A 19,824-nucleotide genomic window follows, 5' to 3' on the forward strand; every position below is an offset into this window, starting at 1 on the left:
TCCTACACAAAGCCACCTCTCCAGTTGGGTAGGCCTACATGTTATAAATGGTGGCCTCTTCCTACAGAAAGAATAATGCCCCAACTCCCCAAACTAAATAGGCCGTAATCTGACTCCATCGATTTTTCTATCCATATCTCCCACCACTTTACTTCATAATTCCTGTAATCCCAGCTAAATCAGACCACTTGTTTGTCACATCGTCATGCTCTTCCTGTGCCATTCTCTCTACCTGGTATTCTTCTCACCATTGCTAGATGTCCAAGTCCTACCTTCACTGCCAATCTCAAGGATCACCTCCTCCACGAAACCATTCACTGCCCTAATCCAATATGAAGCTTCTTTCTTTCTTTCCTTCCTTCTTTATTTACTGAGTCTCCACCAAACCATGTATTTGCTTCTTATGGCTATTATATTCTGTCATACATTTTAGTCATTTATACATTAGCTATGCTTTATTAGATTGGAAATTTCCTAAGGATAGAGACCATATCTTTCTGGTTATTTTGAATAATAGTAATAAATGCAAAAAAATTTGTATTCTGTTTTAATTTTGATAAAATAACCCTTATTTCATTGCTCACAAATGATTATAATTCTATTTTCTAAATGAGGCCCTCCTAGAAGCAAGGTAGCTTCTGGAGATCACACAGAAAGTTAGTGACAAAGTTGAATCTAAAACTCTGCTCTTGGGGCTGGCCCAGTGGCATAGCAGTTAAGGTCATACACTCTGCTGTGGCAGCCCGGGGTTCGCAGGTTCGGATCCCGGGAGCGGACATACGCACCGTTTGTCAAGCCATGCTGTGGCGGTGTCCCATATAAAGTGGAGGAAGATGGGCATGGATGTTAGCCCAGGGCCAGTCTTCCTCAGCAAAAAGAGGGGGAGTGGCATCGTATGTTAGCTCAGGGCTAATCTTCCTCACAAAAAAATAATAATAATAAAAATTGAAAAAATAAATAAATAAAACTCTGCTCTCTGACTTCATATCCAGTGATCTTCCTAGCCCAATTTTTTCTTAACTTTATGTGGACAAGATCAATGGTCCTTTGTCAATGTGGTTGCTGGTCCTTATGCACCTGGGCCTCCCATGTAGCTACTTACATATTTGCCGGAGTATTCGTTGGATCTCAATTTTACAAAACAAAATGAAGTAAAAATTATAAGCATTAACTTCCTCAGCCTCATTCTCAATTCCCCCTTTCTGCTCCTTCCCACTCCTCCCTGGCACAGTCTTCCCCACCAGAGAGTCAACAGACCCAGAACCTCCTAAGAGCCTGTAGAAGCACCTCTTCAGGGGCAAAATCTGTGGCACAGGGTCTCAGGTTTACAACCAGGAAAATGAAGATATGGGGCAGGAGTAGTTAATGCATCTTTTACTCCAGCAAATAGTAAATTAAATATTTGAAGTCTATAGATTGGCAAGGCAATGCTTAAAACACTGTTATTGACTGGTAATGGATAATAAATAGTTTGAAACAGGCTTATTCCAAAATCCTAGCCTCAATTAAAAATAAATAAGAGGAGAGTTACTATCCTTGAAAAAGATATAAGTGGACATTCTGAAGAGAATTCCAAGGTCCTTTTTCAGTAGATGTTTTTAAAAGTACACTCGTTACAGAAAAATTGAACAATACAGAAACATAGAGAGAAATTTTTTTACAGCCATCTGTGGTCTCACTACACAAATATAACTGCTACTAAGTTAGATGACTTATTTTTTTTCCTTTTTTTTTACTCTTTCTTCCCTGTGTAGTACTTTTAAACACATATATAACATTTTATTTTTATTTCTTAACAAGAGGAAAAAATAATATTTTCATGATTTTACAGAAATTTGTTTGAGATTGGTAATAGCTGAAAAATATTTCCTTATAAAGGACATAATGTGACAAGTCACTAGCCTTAAATGTTTGTTGGAGGGAAATTATTGTTTCAATAGCTCATCATTCCATCTGCAGTTAGGGCCACCTGGCCTCTACAACTTTTACTTTCAATGATGAATGTCATAAGAAGCCATTTTCAAAACATTTTGAAGTTCTCTGTTTTTTTTTTTAAGGTACAGACCTGGATACTTCTTTGAGGTGAAACATGTTCCCTTATTCTACACAAATCCTGACAGTCACCTTTTTAAAAAATCATAGTAAAGTAAACAAAACATAAAATTTACCTTTTAACTATTTTTAAGTGTATAATTCAGTGACATTAAGTACATTCACATTCACCCAACCATCACCACCATTCATCTCCAGAATTATTTTTACATCATTCCAAATCGAAACTCTGTACCCATCAAATCATAACTCCACGTTACCTCCTCTCGCCAGCCCCTAGTAACCACTATTCTACTTTCTATCTCTATAAATTTTACTACTCTTAGTATCTCTTATAAGTGGAATCATGTAATATTTCTCCTTTTGTATCTGCCTTATTTCGCTAAGCATAATATCTTTAAGGTTCATCCTGGTTGTAACGTGTCAGAATTTCATCCTTTTTTAAGGCTGAATAACATTCCAATATATAGATATATCACATTTGATAATCCATTCATCCCTCAGTGGACATTTGGGTGGTTTCCAACTTTGGCTATGGCAAATAGTGCTGCTGTAAATGTCAGTTTTTTAGACATACAAAGACAAAGTAAAGGTTTTATGTTGAGATAAAGATGAATATGGTAATATAACATATTGGACAGTTTATTGTCATTCATTCAACAAATATTACTAAGCACCTACTCTGTAGCAGACATTCTTCTAGTGGAACAGTGGTGAACAAAAAGAGCTTTGCAATCAGAGTGCGAAGTATATATGTGCCAAGAAACATGGGGACAAAGGTGAGGCAGCTGGCCACTCTGGTCTGGTAGGCTCTGACCACGGGCAGCCTCCCGAGGCACTCTTCAGAAAGCAGCCCATGCAGAGAAGGTCTGATGGCAGGCCCCACGGACCCCGCAGAGAATAACCCCAACATCCACTGCTCTGCTCTCTGCTTCACCACAACCTGCTGGTTTGGCCTGTGGGAGCACAACTACTTCAACAGCCTCATTGTGGATAAGGAGTCATGACGCTGCAGGATGGCACATGCTCCAGGTGTCCGTGGAGATGCAGTCAAGCAAGAATTGATAGAGAGGTGGGACTGGCAACATCTCCTGGAAAAAGCAGCTCCATGCCGGCTCCCAAATCTGTCTTCATATTTATCCTATATGTCTGTACCTTTCTGCTAATTGTTATTTTACTGATGTGTAGGCTGGAACATGACTATCCAACAATGCATGAACATTCAGAAAATTCGAGATTTATCTGATTTTGAAATATGTAACGTAAACATTCAACTGGATTTGAATTCTATTTTCATTTTAACAAGAAATTTCAATATCGCCATTTGTCAAAAGAATAGCTTTACTATCATTTCTTTAAATTTAATTTCAACTCCTTTAAATATATAAATGCTGTAAAAATTAATTTTCAGATTATTATTAAAAATTATTTGTTAGAAGTTGTTCATAATAATTTCAGCCAAAAACCTGAGGTAAAACTGTTATGCTCACGGAAGCAAATTCAAGTTCCCCACGCAAAAATTTGGAAAAAATTTCCTTGTAATTTTTATATAAATTCAAAACATCTTACCTACTATTTTGTATTTTGTTTATTGTAATAACATGATCCTTAAAAAAATAATGAAACGTCTATGTCTTGAGAGCTTGGCTTTGTGACCTTTCTGATCTCTGCCATCAAGAGGATGCACGTACATCTCGGTGGCTAGTTGAATATACTGGGTTTCCAGGAAGCACTCTCTTTGTCTGGCTGTGTCAGCTCTCAGGGGAGTTTGTCATAAGGGGTCCCAATTTCTTTCATTAGGGCTCTTTGTTGTTTCACCCTCCATTGCTTATTAGTGCACTCTGCCTGTGCAATACAGGCCTTTGTTTTCTTAGACTATTTTTGGCAGTGAACTTTTTGGATCTTATGAGGACTGCTTCTTTTGCACTCTCTTTTGGGGACAGCTCTTATGTCCATGGTTAAGCTGTAAAAGACTTGTTGGTTTGAGTCACTCTTAAGATCCTACTCGTCAATGTGGTCAGATGACAGATCATTTAAATTAGAAAAACTTCTAAATTGTAAAAAAAAAAATTTGAGAGTTCTTACCATAATTGTTTTATTGGTACCTATAAAAAGACTAAATTAATAAAGAAATACAAAAATAAAATAATGACTAACTTTAAGACTCTGACTCAGGTTACAATTAAATTGAGAAAATATAAAAATGTGTTGATAAGATTATGAAGGTTGGAATGCTTAAGCTCATTTTATATGAAGAGGTTGTATCAACTTTGCCTGAATGCATTTTGAAGATGGACATTACGTCTGGCTGAGAATGCTTCCCGTATCCAAAATTATAAGACCAAGACCTATTGATAAAGTCCTAAAGATAGCTATGACTAGAGGTATAAGAGTTGATGGAAATCAGATAAAAGTTTGTAGGTAAATTGATATATTTTTAGACTTTATGTGAAGTGATTGCATCTGTTTATGCCTGATTGTATTATAGATTGTATTGTGGTGATAGACATAGTGTATCACTGGCAAATGTTTCCCCTGCCTGATTATAAGACAGCATATAAATCTGCACTTTAGACGATGTTAATTCAACATACTAAAAGAAAGTCAATAGAGTTGTCTGAGCCCCCACGTGATATGAAATAAAAACTAGAGGCTAATATCAGGTGATTAAAAAAAAGATAATAAACCCCCAACCCCCAGGGCAAATTTGTCTAGGGTTAAATTGCACACTTAGAAAGAGGGCCTTTGTTAAATGATTTGTGCAGACTTTTCAAGGTGCGATACATTATCCTAAAGTTTTAAAATAATAGCTATGGAGTCTTTATGTATGTTATATACGTGTGATATTTTGCCTCTGGATGGTATGCCCAAAATTAAGACCTCTATTTCATTGGCTTAAAGCAATTCTCAAAAAAGACACCTACTTCTGGGTCTCTATTTTTCTGGTATTTGTTGCACGTTGAATCACAGTTGCATATAATGAAATACTGGATTTTCCCTGTTTTTAGATTTATATGTGTTGGAAATTTGATTCATGAAAATTGATATGCCATTGCGGTATCATGCTGTCAGGAGAACGACTGTTTTCAGCATCACAAGTCTCACAATAAGCCAGTGTGTTGGGATTTGTCTATTTGCCTGATCGAGCATGTTGCACTCTTCAAATCCTCTTTATCATTACTTACTTTTACCCCACAGATTTATCAGTTTCTGAGAGCAATGTGTTAAACAATAATAGAGTATCTTAGTATTTATATCTTCCCTAAAAATGAGTTATTTTTTAGCTAAATCTTCTCTCCTCTATTCTTCCATGTGGTAATCATCTGGAATTTTGATTCGAATGTGTTTTTAATGTCTTGGTTTAAAGCTAATACTAAATTAGACAGACTGTTTGTTCCTTTCCTCCTGACTCCTGTCACGTTTTCCTGGGTTCACATTTCTTCTTCCTGATGCACATTCTTTACCGCTTCTTTCACTGCAGGCCTGTGGGAGGTCAACTTTGAGTCTGTTTGTAGGTCAGATAACGTCTTTCTTTCTTTGACACAGTTTGAATAGGTGTTTAATTTAGCTTTGGAGTAATTTTTTTCCTTCTTTGTCAAGTTATTTAATATTTCTGAGCCTCCATATCTTTAGCTTAAAATGGGAATAAAACCCTAAAAATGGTGACTGTAACTGAGATAATAGACGCAGAGCTTGCCAGTCACATTGCTTAGCAGAAATTAAATAGTCAATAATGGTAACTATTATTAAACATTATCATGATGTTATTATAATAATGTAATATATCGTAATAATATATTAATGTATAATAATTATACATTAATTTATAATTATAATGTACAGTGTATAATGTATAATGTATGCAATGTATAATAATAATATATTAATATTATTAATCATTAGAAGCTTCAGAGTGTGCATTCTCAGAGAATCACAGCTTAAGATTGAGAATGTGAAGCTCACACACAAAAAGTCTGAGAGAGTGGCATGACTGTGACTTTAATTCTCAGCCCTTGGGTATCTTCAGCTGTGGTCGTCTGCACAGTGTGTACAGATAATGTAATCTGTTCCCACAGAGCCATGGCAGAACAGCGCAGCCTGCCTCATGCCTGGGATGCTCTGGGCTGCTTGTTGGGGAGCCTCTGCTGTGAGGCTAGTTGGACTCTGTACAGAGAAAGATGAAAAAAGACTCTTTCTTTTCCCTCAGATTTCCCCTCGCCTGAGTTTTATTCACTTTTACATCCAGAGCAGATACTCTCTTCCCAGAGCCTTGGTGTTACTCTGGGATTCAGGGTCTCCAGACACCTAGTCATTTCAGCTCCCAAGGTCCAAGGTGACTGCAGAGTCATGTCTCACACACTCCTCTCATCTTGGCCTGTTTCCCGTCATGGAGGACCCATGAGTGGGGAGAGGAAACATTGAGGGAGATTGATCTGGAAGTCCTGGTGAATCTGAGCTTCAGAGAATGAAGCAGAAAAGGGGAACGTGAGACTGCCAGAGCTTCAGTGGGGGAGGAATATGGAGGAACCGACAGGGGTGTGATGGCTGCACAGAGTCAAGGGGAGGGATGTTCCAAAGTTTCCTAAGAAGGGAAACCTTGCAATGAAGTGAGGATTCGATTTTACATGATGGCAATGTCTGTACTGGTTTCACCAATTCTGGTGTCCCTGAGGGATGAACTGGTGTGACACCACAGGACAGAAGTTGCAGTCACTTTCAGGACTTAAGGGAGGTGAAACCTTTCAGCTTAGTCCCCTGTGAGCCAGTCAGGGGCCAAGTCTAGAAAGGCTCGGAGCCTGTGTCTGTCCAATGTGGCTTCATTCTGTTCCAGTCAAGCTTCTCCAGACCCCGTCTGGGAAAAGGGGACCTCAGATCTAGTCAGATCTAGTCATCGCAGCTTCCGTAGGTCGCCATGAGGCAGGTAATAGACCAGGCGTCGTCACTGGACCTCATAGTCGCCCTCCTTCTTCCGCCGGCAGACAAGTGACTTGTAGGTGAGGAGAGTGCATCAGAATGGTCCAGTCAGCTGCCCAGTATGGGAGACTCCAGGGGAAGGAGATGCCAAAGCCACAGAGACCCGATGCCTCCTGTGTCTCCCTCTTCCTTTTGTCCACTTAATTTTCACCCTCAGTCCTTCTTTTCCTTGCCTTTTCCTTCTTTCAGCTCTCTCTCCCTCTCTTTCCCCTGCATGTTCTAGCTTAATTGAGGTATTAACGACATGCAGTAAACTGCATACATTTAAAGCGAATAATTTGATACATTTTGATTATAACTTATTGAACCATCATCACAATCAAGAAAAGGAATACCCATCCTCCCCAAATTTCCTCATGCTCATTTTAATTTCTCCTTCCCTGCCATTTGCAAACACATTCTCATTTCCAGGCAACCAGTGTTCCGGTATATGTCCCTATAGATTTTCCTGTATTTTCCATGAATTTTTATAAATGGGATCATATACTACTCATTTTTTACTGTCTTCTTTCACTCAGCATAATTTTTCTGAGATTTATGCTTGTCATTGCATGTACTATGAATTCATTCCTATCCCCAACCCTTCCCTGGCAGCACTGTGCACACGCCCGAGCGCTTCCCAGGTTGGCGTGAGAGCCAATAGTACTGCTGCATCCCCAAAAGTAGGAATGCACCTGGTGCAACTCTGGGAGGGTTTGGCGGCAGCCCTGGACCCGCACATGAATGCTTTCCTGGATGGCTGGAGAGCCCACCGTGCCACTGGAGTCCCAATGATCGGCCAATGCTCAGACCCGTGAAGAAGCCCCACCCACCAAGCACAGAGGCTGCCATGAGCATGAGAAAAGGCAGCAGCAGATACGCGCACATGCAGATGCTTTCCCAGATGCACACACACCCATAGTAGTGCTGCGATCTCACAACTGGGTATGTGCCTCCGTGTGGCGGGAGCTCTGAGCCCAGCATGAATGCTTTTCCACCGGGTTGGAACACCCACTGTACCCACACAACTTCCAGGATACGGGGTGGGGTCAGAAACACAGCTCACGCTTCCCCCACAGCAGTAGCAGGTGGAATCTGCGATCTGATACTACCACAAATACGCAGGCAAAAGATAAGTTCATCAAACACCATAAGAAACTACAGTAACAATTCAGAGCAGAAGGAAATGACAAATCTCCAGAAACGAACCTTGAAGTCACAGAAATTTACAATCTAAATGACAGAGAATTCAAAATAACTGTCATAAAGAAACTCACCAAGTTACAAGAATGTTCAGACAGTTCAATGAACTCAGGAATAAAATTAATGAGGAAAAGGAATACTTCATCAAAGAGACTGAAACTATTAAAAAAAACAAGCAGAAATTCTGGATATGAAGAACGTAATTAATGAGATAAAAAAGAATCTAGAATCTTTAAAAAATAGAGCTGATATTATGGATGAAAGAATTAGTGATTTAGAGGATAGAAATATAGAAATGCTTCCAGTGGACGAGGAGAGAGAACTCAGATTTTGAAAAAATGAAGGAATTCTTGGAGAAATATATGACTCAATTATAAAAGCAACCTAAGAATTATAGGTGTTCCAGAGGGAGAAAAGAGGGAGAAAGGAGCAGAGAGCTTGTTCAAAGAAATAAGATCTGAGAACTTTCCAAACCTGGGCAAGAACCGGAGTTATAAATACATGAAGCCAACAGAACGCCTAATTACATCAATGCTAAAAGACCTTCTCCAAGGCATATAATAGTAAAAATGGCAAAAGCCAATGACAAAGAAAAAATATTAAGGGCAGCAAGACAGAAGAAAATAACCTAGAAAGGAACCCCTATCAGGCTTTCAGCATATTTCTTGACAGAAACTTTACAGGCAAGGAAAAAATGGAACGATATATTAAATATACTGAAAGACAAAAACTTTCAGCCAAGAATACTCTATCCAGTGAAATGATCCTTATGACACAATGGAGAAATAAAAGTTTTCCCAGATAAAAAAAGGCTGAGGGAGTTCATCGCCACTAGAACTCCCATACAAGCAATGATCAAGAACGCCCTCAACCTGAAACAAAAAGAAGGCAAATGTCTACAAATCTTTGAGCAAAGAGATAAATAGACAGACAAAATCAAAAAGCTACAGCTCTGTTTCACAACAGGGTAGCAAATACTTAATTATAACTTAAAAGAAGAAGGGAAGGAAAGCATCAAAAGTAACTATAAACACTTCAAGTTAGTCACAAATGCACAACACAAAAATGAATAACTTGTGACAACAATAACTCAGAAGGAGAAGAGGAAAGGGATGGAACCTGCTTAGATTAATGGAGATAAGAGGCTATCAGAAGATGGACTATCTCATCTATGAGATCGTCATACAAACCTCACAGTAACCAGCAAACAAAAAATCAGAGCAGAGCCATATATCATAAAAAAAGAGAAACGTCCACAGAAAAATCCCAAAATGAAATGGTAGTCAGAAACACAAAGGAAGAGAAATAATGGAAATATAGATTAGGTGGGATTAAGCACTCATGTATCAATAATCACTCTAAATGTAAATCGATTGAATTCTCCAATGAACAGACACAGAGTGGTGGGGTGGATTAGAAAACAAGACCCAACAATATGCTGCCTCCAGGAAACACATCTCAGCTCTAAAAACAAACAGGCTCAGAATGAAGGGATGAGAGACAATACTCCAAGCAAATGGCAAATAAAAGAAAGTAGGTGTTGCCATACTTATATGAGACAAAGCAGACTTCAAGATAAAAAGACTATGAGAGACAAAGAGTGGCAGTATATAATGATAAAGGGGACTTTCCACCAAGAGGACATAATACTTATAAAGATATATGCACCTAACACAGCAGCACAAAGGAATATAAAGCAACTATTAATAGACCTAAAGGGAAAAATTAACAGCAACACAATAATAGCAGGGGACCTGACCACCCCACTTACATCCATGGATAGATCATGCAGAGAAAGGCAACAAGTTAACAGTGGAATTAAATGAAACATATGATCAGATGAACTTAATCGATATATGTAGAGCATACCCTCCCAAAACAGCAGAATACACATTCTTCTAAGTGCACATGTAACATTCTCAAAGATAGACCATATGTTGTGAAACAAGGCAAACCTGAATAAATTTAAGATTGAAATCATATCAAGCTTCTTTTCTGACCACAATGCTACGACCCTAGAAATCAACTACAAGAAAAGGGATGGGGTAGTCACAAATATGTGGAGACTAAAGAACACACGACTGAAGAACCATTGGATCAATGAACAAATCAAAGGAGAAATCAAAAAATACCTGAAGACAAATGACAATGAAAAGACACTAAAACAACTCTTACGGGATGCAGTTCTAAGAAGGAAATTCATAGCAATACAAGCGCACCTCAACAAACAAGAAAAATACCAAATAAGTAATCTTAAACTACACCTAATAGAACCAGAAAATGAAGAACAAATGAAGCCCAAAGTCAGCAGAATGAAGGAAATAATAAAAATTAGAGCAGAAATAAATGAAATAGAGACTAAAAAAATAGTACAAAGGATCAATGAAACAAACAGCTGGTTCTTTGAGAAGACTGAAACAAAATTGACAGACCCTTAGCCAGACTCACTAAGAAAAAAAGAGAGAAGGCTCAAAGACATAAAATTAGAAATGAAAGAGGAGAAATTACAACAGATACCACAGAAATCCAAAGGACAATCAGAGAATACACTGAACAACTTACATGCCACCAAACAGGATAACCTAAAAGAAATAGATAAATTCTTAGATTCCTACAACCTCCCAAAACTGAATCAAGAAGAAATAGAGTAAATGAACAGACCAATCACAAGTAACGAGATCAAAATGCTCATCAAAAACCTCCCAAAAAACAAAAGCCCAGGACCAGATGGCTTCTCTGGAGAATTCTACCAAATATTCAAACAAGATTTAATACCTATGCTTCTCAAACTATTCCAAACAGTTGAAGAAGATGGAACACTTCCTAATTCATTCTATGAGGCCAACATCACCCTGACAGCAAAAGCAGATAAGGACAGCACAAAGAAGGACTATTACAGGCCAATATCACTGATGAACACAGATGCAAAAATCCTCAACTAAATATCAGCAAATTGAACACAGCAATGTATTAAAAGGATCATATACCATGATCAAGTGGAAATTATACCAGGGATGCCAGGATGGTTAAACATCCGCAAATCAATCAATGTGATGCACCACATTTACAAAATGAGGAATAAAAGTCACATGATCCTCTCCACAGATGCAGAGAAAGGATTTGACAAGATCCAACATGCATTTATGATAATAACTCTCAATACACTGGGTATAGAAGGAAAGTACCTCAACACAATGAAGGCCATATATCACAAACCCACAGCCAACATCATACTTAATGGTGAAAAACTTAAAGCCACTCCTCTGAGAACAGGAAGAAGACAAATGTGCCCATTATCACCACGCCCATTCAACATAGTACTGGATGTTTTGGCCAGAGCAATTAGGACGGAAAAAGAAATAAAGGGAATCCAAATTGGAAAGGAAGAAATGAAACTCTTGCTGTTTGCAGATGACATGATTGTAAATATAGAAAACCCTAAAGAATCCATCAGAAAACTATTAGAAATAATCAACAACTACAGCAAAGTTGCAGCGAACAAAATCAATTTACCAAATCAGTTGCAATTCTATACTCTAATAATGAACTAACAGAAAGAGAACTCAAGAATACAATCCCATTTACAATTGCAACAAAAAGAAAAAAGTGTCCAGGGATAAATTTAACCAAAGAGGTTAAAGACCTATACAATGAAAACTATAAGACATTATTGAAAGAAATCAATGATGACCTGAAGTAATGGGAAGATATTCCACGCACATGGATTGGAAGAATAAACACAGTTAAAATGTCCATATTACCTAAAGTAATCTACAGATTCAATGCAATCCCAATCAGAATCCCAATGACCTTCTTCATAGAAATAGAACACAGAATCCTAAAATATATACGGAATAACAAAAGACCTCAAACAGCCAAAGCAATCCTGAGAAGAATGAACAAAGCTGGAGGCATCACAATCCTAACTTGAAAATATATTACATAGCTATAGTAATCAAAATGGCATGGTACTGGCACAAAAGCAGACTCATAGATCAATGGAACAGAACTGAAAGCCCAGAAAGAAAACCACACATCTGTGGTCAGTTAATCTCTGACGAAGGAGCCAAGATCATACAATGGAGAAAGGAAAGTCTCTTCAATAAATGCTGTTGGGAAAACTGGACAGCCACATGCAAAAGAATGAAAGTAGATCATTATCTTCCACCATACACAAAAATTAACTCGAAATGGATAAAAGACTTGAATCTAACACTTGAAACCATAAAACTCCTAGAAGAAAATATACGCAGTACAGTCTTTGACATCGGTCTTAGCAGCACCCTTCCCAATACCATGTCTACTCAGGCAAGGGAAAGAAAAGAAAAAATATACAAATGGGACTACATGAGACTAAAAGGCTTCTGCAAGGCAAAGGAAACGATGAACAAAACGAAAAGATAGGGCCGGCCCCATGGCTTAGTGGTTAAGTGTGCGCGCTCCGCTACTGGCGGCCCAGGTTCAGATCCCGGACGCGCATAGATGCACCGCTTGTCCGGCCATGCTGAGGCTGCGTCCCACATACAGCAACTAGAAGGATCTGCAATTATGACATACACCCATCAACTAGGACTTCGGAGGATAAAAGGAGGAGGATTGGCAATAGACGTTAGCTCAGAGCCGGTCTTCCTCAGAAAAAAAGAGGAGGATTAGCACGGATGTTAGCTCAGGGCTGATCTTCCTCACAAAAAAAAAAAAATGAAAAGAAAACCCACCAAGTGGGAGAAAATATTTTCAAATCACATATCTGACAAGGGATTAATCTCCAAAATATATAAACAACTCATACAACCCAACAACAAACAAACAGACAATCCAATCTAAAAATGGGCAGAGGATATGAACAGACATTTTTCCAAAGAAGATATAGAGAAGGCCAACAGACACATGAAAAGATGTATAACATCATTAATTATTAGGGATATTCAAATCAAAACTACAATGAGAGATCACCTTACACCTATCAGAATGGCTATAATTCCCAAGACAAAAAATAACAAATGTTGGAGAGGATAAGGAGAAAAGGGCACCCTCACACACTGCTGGTGGGAACGCAAACTGGTGCAGCTGCCAGGGAAAACAGTATGGAGATTTCTCAAAAAATTAAAAATAGAAATACCATACTTTTCAGCTATCCCACTACTGGGTATTTATCGAAAGAAATTGAAATCAACAATTCAAAGATATTTATGCAGCCCTGTGTTCACTGAGGCATTATTCACAATAGACAAGACATGGAAGCAACCCAAGTGCCCTGCTACAGATGAAAAGAAGATGTGGTATGTGTTATATACAATGGAATACTACTCAGCCAGAAACAAAAGACAAGATCGTCCTGTTTGCAACAACCTGGATGGACCTGGAGGGTAAGATGTTAAATGAAATAAGCCAGACAAAGACAAATATGCATTATTTCACTCATATGTACAAGATAAACATACACAGGGATAAAGAGAACAGATTAGTGGTTACCAGAGGGGATGGGGGCTGGCGGTTGAGTGAAAGAGTTAAAGGGGCACATATGCATGGTGATGGATAAAAGTTAGACTACTGTTGGTGAGCACGATGCATTCTATACAGAAATTCACAAATAATAATGAACACCCGAAATTACACAATGTTAAAACCCTTTATAATTTCAATAAAATAATTAAAAAAGAAAAAAAATAATTCATTCTTTTTTATGGTTATATAGTATTCCACTGTGGGGAAATACCACACTTTGTGTATCCGTTCACCAGTAGATGGACATTTGGGTTGTTTTCCGTTTTTGTATACTATAAATAGGTTGTTATCAACATGTGTGTACAAGTCTGTGTATAGACCTACGGGTTTATTTCCCTTGGATGGATTCCTAGGGGAGGAATGGCTGGGTAGACGTATGTAATTATTAAATACGCATCCAAGCTATTTTTCACCAGCACTCGATGAGAGTTTCAGTGACTTGACATCTGCAACAACACTTGCTATAATCAGTCTTTTTAATTTTAGCCATTCTCAAGTGTGGTGGAATCTCATGATGACTGTCACTTTCATTTACCCAATGACTCATGTTGTGAAGGAGAAGGCAAGCCACACACAGACTGGGAGAAAACATCTGCAAAACATATCCCTAGAAAAGGACGTGTATTTATAATATATAAAGAGCTCTTATAACCCAATAGTAAGAAGACAAGCAACACGTCATGGCTTACCAGGAGACAGCAGATCAGGCCTGTGATGAGCACCAGGATTCCCGGGAGGCAGATGAGAATGAGGCCCCAGAAGGGGAGGTCTGGGGGAGTGCTGGGGTGAGCCACCTCCTGTCACCGCCCCAGGGCTCCTGCTGACCCCACTGTGCCTCAACCGTCCTTGACAAGGGTTGGCCAACTTTCCTCATCATCCAAGACCCTGTGCGCATGGTTCTCTTCGATGAGGCACAGCATCAAGATTCTCGCCACCTTCCGTGGGCTGGGGCTTCCTGCAGGTTCACCAGGCTTCTCAGTCAAGGTGTCATCTCTGTTGGGAGAATATTCTGGAAGTGAATCAAATGGAGAATGCATGTGAGTGTGGTCCACTCTTTTTAACAGAACTTTTTAGACACAGAAAAATAAAGGGAACAGTCTCATAAACATCCATCATCTAATTTAACCATATATATTCCATCGAATTAAAACATTTTATCAATGTATAAATTATTAACACTTGCCACCTTTGATTCATCCCATGTTTTCAATGAAATATTAAAGTCAAGTAGACATCATCATGTTTCACCCCATTTTAGTTTCCATCTCTAAAACGTGAGCACACATTCCTACAAAATCCAAGGCCATTATCACAGAACAAAAGTTTAATAAATTAAACCAAATTCATACCTCTGGGCACAGAGGACTGAATTTGAGCTGGACTTTCTTATGACGGCTGGGGGGAGAATGGGTCATCACAGTTGGCAAGCCTATGGGATCTCTCTAAATTTGTAAATTCCCACTCAAAAGTGTTCTTCCCTGCCTAGAAACACATTCATCCCCTTCTCCTTTATCTATTTGCTTAATATTCATTTTCTAGGATTAACCTACAATGTAATATCCTGCAGGAAGTCTTCTCTGATTTCCGCCTGCAAGTATGAATTTGTTCACATCAATTAATTGATAAGTTTCAATTCTCTATTCTTGTTATTGCCAGCTACAACATAAACTTCAGGAAGGTAGGACACACAGCACCCAGTGGGCTTGGTGGGAGGGTGCATGTCCCCCTTCTTGTACCTCTATCCAGACAACCTCTTACAGATGTGCTGTCTGATATGGAGCAGCAACAAGTCTCTTTTTGAATTAAAATTAATTTTAGTTAAATAAAATAAAAATTCTGGTACCTCAGTAACATTAAAACTCAGTAACAATAAAGACCAGTCCCAATACCATCCTTCGAGCACTCAACAGCCACATGCGGCTATGCACTGTTCAGCACAGATATAGAACATTCCACCACTGCAGAAAGTTCTAGCGCATTGGTGCTCATCTAGAGCGGGACTTGGCAAACTATAGCCTGTGGATCAGAAACCACATGACGCCCAAACCAGTAAGTCTGCTTCACACACAGCTGGAGGCCCTCACTGACCATCTGGCCCAGTGGCTTTCAGTGCAGAGATGAGGAAACAAAAGTCCAGAGAGGGGAGGTGACTAGTATGAGGTCACAGACTGTCTAGGAGAAGGTGAGGGCCTCCTACATTACACTGGTGTCCTTTTCTCTCTCTCAACGGTGGGTAAAGACTGGGGGACTATGCCATCTCCTGCCAGCCTGAGAAAGTTCAATGCTCTCTCAGCCCCAGGCATCCAGAGTCCCTAGAAAGGCCTCACTTTCTTCCCCAATGACCAGGGAGCCTTACCATCCCCAAGGACACTCTTCCTGTCCAGGGTCAAGTTCTGCAGCTGGGTACCATTCTGGGTCAGCCGCAGGAATTCCTCATAGATGGCAACTCTGTCCAGTCTCTGTGCCAAGGCGGCAAGGTACACAGGGAGTCCACTCCAGTGTGGTTACTGTGGGGGACAGACCTGGAAGGGCACAAATATGAACAAGGGTGTCTAGAATTCTACCCTGATTCTAGATTCCCTGCTTCTGGGTCCTGTTCAAGAGAACTTTCTGCAATAATGTAAACATTTGTCTGCACTACCAAATACACTTATTATTAGCCCCATGCTGTTATTGAGCACTTAAAATGTGGCTAGTGCGTGTGACTGAGGAACTGAATTTTTCATGTAATTTCATTTCAAGTAATTAATTTATAAATAAATAACCATAGGGAGAACATTTTTGAAACTTTGGAGTAAGGACTTCTGCAAATGCATAAAAACAATGAGAACACTGGTAAAAATGGTCGAAATCAGCTTTTCAGAAGTCTAGAAATTAATCAAAGGCTTGTAAGAATCTGAGGAGGGTTTAGTGAAGACACACGGTGGAATCTTGATAAAGGGAGCAAACTTCGTGGCACTATAACTTGCACTATTCCCATCCTGCTCTCACAATATCCTCCATAACTTTGAAAACCGTCAGTCTCAGAACCATGGTGGCTGAGACAACCAGCATCCCAGCAGCCATAATGGGTGTGGAGCTCTGAAAAGACCCATCCCCACCCAACTGCAACTAGCTGACCTGCCTGGCAGCTCCCCGAAAACGCCCCATGTTCAGGGCTTGTCGTTACTTGACTCAGAGCTTGCCGAGGGTGGAAAGTCTGTCCCCAAGGCACTTGCTAAAAACAATCAGCACTAATTGTTTTCTATTGTAGTTGCCGGAGGGAGTGATACCAGCCAAGGGAGGCAAGAGGTGAGCCAACAACTTAGAAGAAAAATTGGGGGAATGAGATGTCCACAGGGGGCTTTGAAAAGCTCCAGTGTATTTGTAGGCATCTAGAAGGCCACAAGGGCTCAGCGATGTGGCATGCCCAGGACAGACTTGAGAACGTCTGAATCTCTCACCTCTAGTTGGAGCAGTGGCTTAATATCTGAAAACTGATTATGTAATACACCATATTAATAGAATAAGGGCCAATACCACGTAATCTCGACCATATACATAGAAAAGAATTTCACAAAATACAATGCCCTTCATGTCTAAAAAAGAAAACACTCAACAAATTAGGAATAGAAAAAACTTTCCCAACCTATAAATAGCTTCAATGAAAAACCCACAGCTAACACCATATTCAATGCTGAAAGACTGAAAATTTCCCCCTAAGACCAGGGACAAGGCCATGATGTCTTCCCTCATCTGATACGTTAATCACAGGTACTAGAGTTTCTAATGAGGGCAATTAGGCAAGAAAAAGGAATAAAAGAAACCCAGATTGGAACAGAAGAGGTAAAACTATTTGTTTTGCAGAGGTGAAGATATTGTATATACAAAAACCTAAAAAATACAGCACCCCCACACACACAATATGTGAATCGTATCCCACCAAGTGTATAAAAAATTTAAAATGGCCCATGTGGTTAGTGGCTCCACTAGTGGAGAGCACAGTTAGACTGCTGATATTTGTTGAAAGTCTTCAGAAGAGGAGGAGGAGGATGATGCTGGAGGTTGGTGGCCCCAAATGTTAATGCTTTTCTCAACTCCCGAAAAACCTATGGAAGGAGATGGTAAGATTAGCTGACAGGGATGTGGGGGAGAATGGGCACCATGTCAGTGACTTCCAGATCAAGGATGTGTCACGGGAGCTCAGAGCCATCAGCCACCAGCTCAGCCAATGCTTCCAATCTCCTCAACCTACATCAAGTCGGTGACCAGGCAGGAGTGGAATATGTCTCACAGCTGGCTGCATCTGTACAGCTTGGTGACCTAGAACAAACGCGAGGGAGAGTGGGAGAGATGGAGGTCTCCTGGGGATGCAGGGCCCCACTGGAGCCGGTGAAAGATCACAGACTTTGGGGCAAGGGAGACCTGACTTCAAATCCTGGCTCTGCCCCTAACTCACTGTGTGACCTTAGACACAATACTCCCCTTTCTGAGCTTCAGTTTACCCACGTGAGAAATGGGGAAGGCAGCTAGGACATCACCTCTGGAAACTGAGAGAACCCAGACACGCAGGGAAAGTGAAGGATTGAAACAACCATGTAACAGATGTAAGTCAGGCAGAGGAATGAGGGTGCCTTCAGGGCAAGGAGAGACGGGACAGGGGAGACCCCACCTGGTCCTGGGTGTCCCTCAGCAGGGCGGTGTACTCCGAGGATGTGGGCTCCGGGTTGCTGTGGTTCCAGCTGATGCTGCGGAAATGCAGCTGGTGTTCTCTCTGCATGCATAAACTCCAGGGTGCAGAGCCTGGAGCCACCGAGAGGAAGAGCAGACACGTGGAGACTCTCAGCTCCCAGCACCGAGGCATGGTGGCCCACGGGGTCACGGTGGTGGGTGCAGACAGCGTCCACACAGGCCTGGGGAGAGAGGTACGTGGGGAATCTAGAGAGAGGTCCTGAAACCTCTGGAGTGGGGGCCAGAACAGGAAGGAGGAAATGGGAGGACAGTGGGGAGACTGAGAGAGGAGTGGTCACAAAAGTGGTCATTAGGGGCAAATGCTCAGGGGAGGGTCTTACCTGAGGGAGACCTGTCTGAAACGTGTAGAAGGGGCCCCAGCTGCTCTCCTTGAACAAGGATCCAGCTGGGGAGGAAGGAGGAGGAGGATGAGCAGGAGGGACAGGGATTGGGGGAGGGGCTGGGTGGGATTTAACCCACCAGGAGCTGCTGGGACCAGGGTCTCCCCAGGCTCTGCAGGACCCTCTCAGTGGAGTTGAACGTGGCTGAGCCGTTGCTCCTGTCTGATGAATACTGGAGGGTGGAGATGGGGAAGGTGACTGTGAGGGTCTTCAGGTTGCACCCCAAAGCTGCAAGACGAGAGGGAGAGCGATGGCCATCACTGAGAGCTGGCCTGAGACCAGACCAGAGTCCTGCACTCATTATCATCTGGCGTCTTCTCTCCCAGTGGCACCACCACCCACCCGTGTGGTCACCCAAGTCAGAACCAGCATATCTGCTGAGCTCCTCCTCCCTCCCAGTAACACCCATTCACCTTGAACACTGGTCCTCACATACACTCCCTCTCCATCCCTGTCCCAGCTCAGGGGACTTAACTTCCTTCACCCGGACCAACACCCCAGCAGGCTCACTGGATGCTCTGTCTAAAGGATGTTCTACATGGACCACTAGAAGAATCTTTCTGAAATGAATACCTCACTAGGGCCACCACTGCTCTAGTACCACCCATGGCTCCCTATGGCCTTCAGTGTCTAGTTCAACCTTCTTGACCTGGCACTCAAGGCTCTACTCAATCTGGCTCCTGCTGACCCTTCAGTCTCATTTTATCCATGTACCGCGGGTTAAACTTCATGCTTCACGCAACCCAAATTCGTTTCAATTCTCCCCATTCGGCATGTTGTTTCTGGCTGGAGCCTTTGCTCATGGAATCCCCTCTGCCAGGAAAACCCTTCATCCTCTAGTTGCCAGGGTCCCTCCTACTTATTCTTAAAGACTCCATTCAGGTGAAACTTTCTCTAGCAAGCTCTTCCCCTCCAAATTGTGCCAGGCGCCTCTCCCCGAAACATCCCCCATTGTGTTATAATGGTGTGTTAATTTCACAAGACTCGGGGCTCTCTGAGG

Source organism: Diceros bicornis, chromosome 31 (assembly GCF_020826845.1).
Source record: "Diceros bicornis minor isolate mBicDic1 chromosome 31, mDicBic1.mat.cur, whole genome shotgun sequence".
In the NCBI taxonomy this organism is placed as follows: domain Eukaryota; kingdom Metazoa; phylum Chordata; class Mammalia; order Perissodactyla; family Rhinocerotidae; genus Diceros; species Diceros bicornis.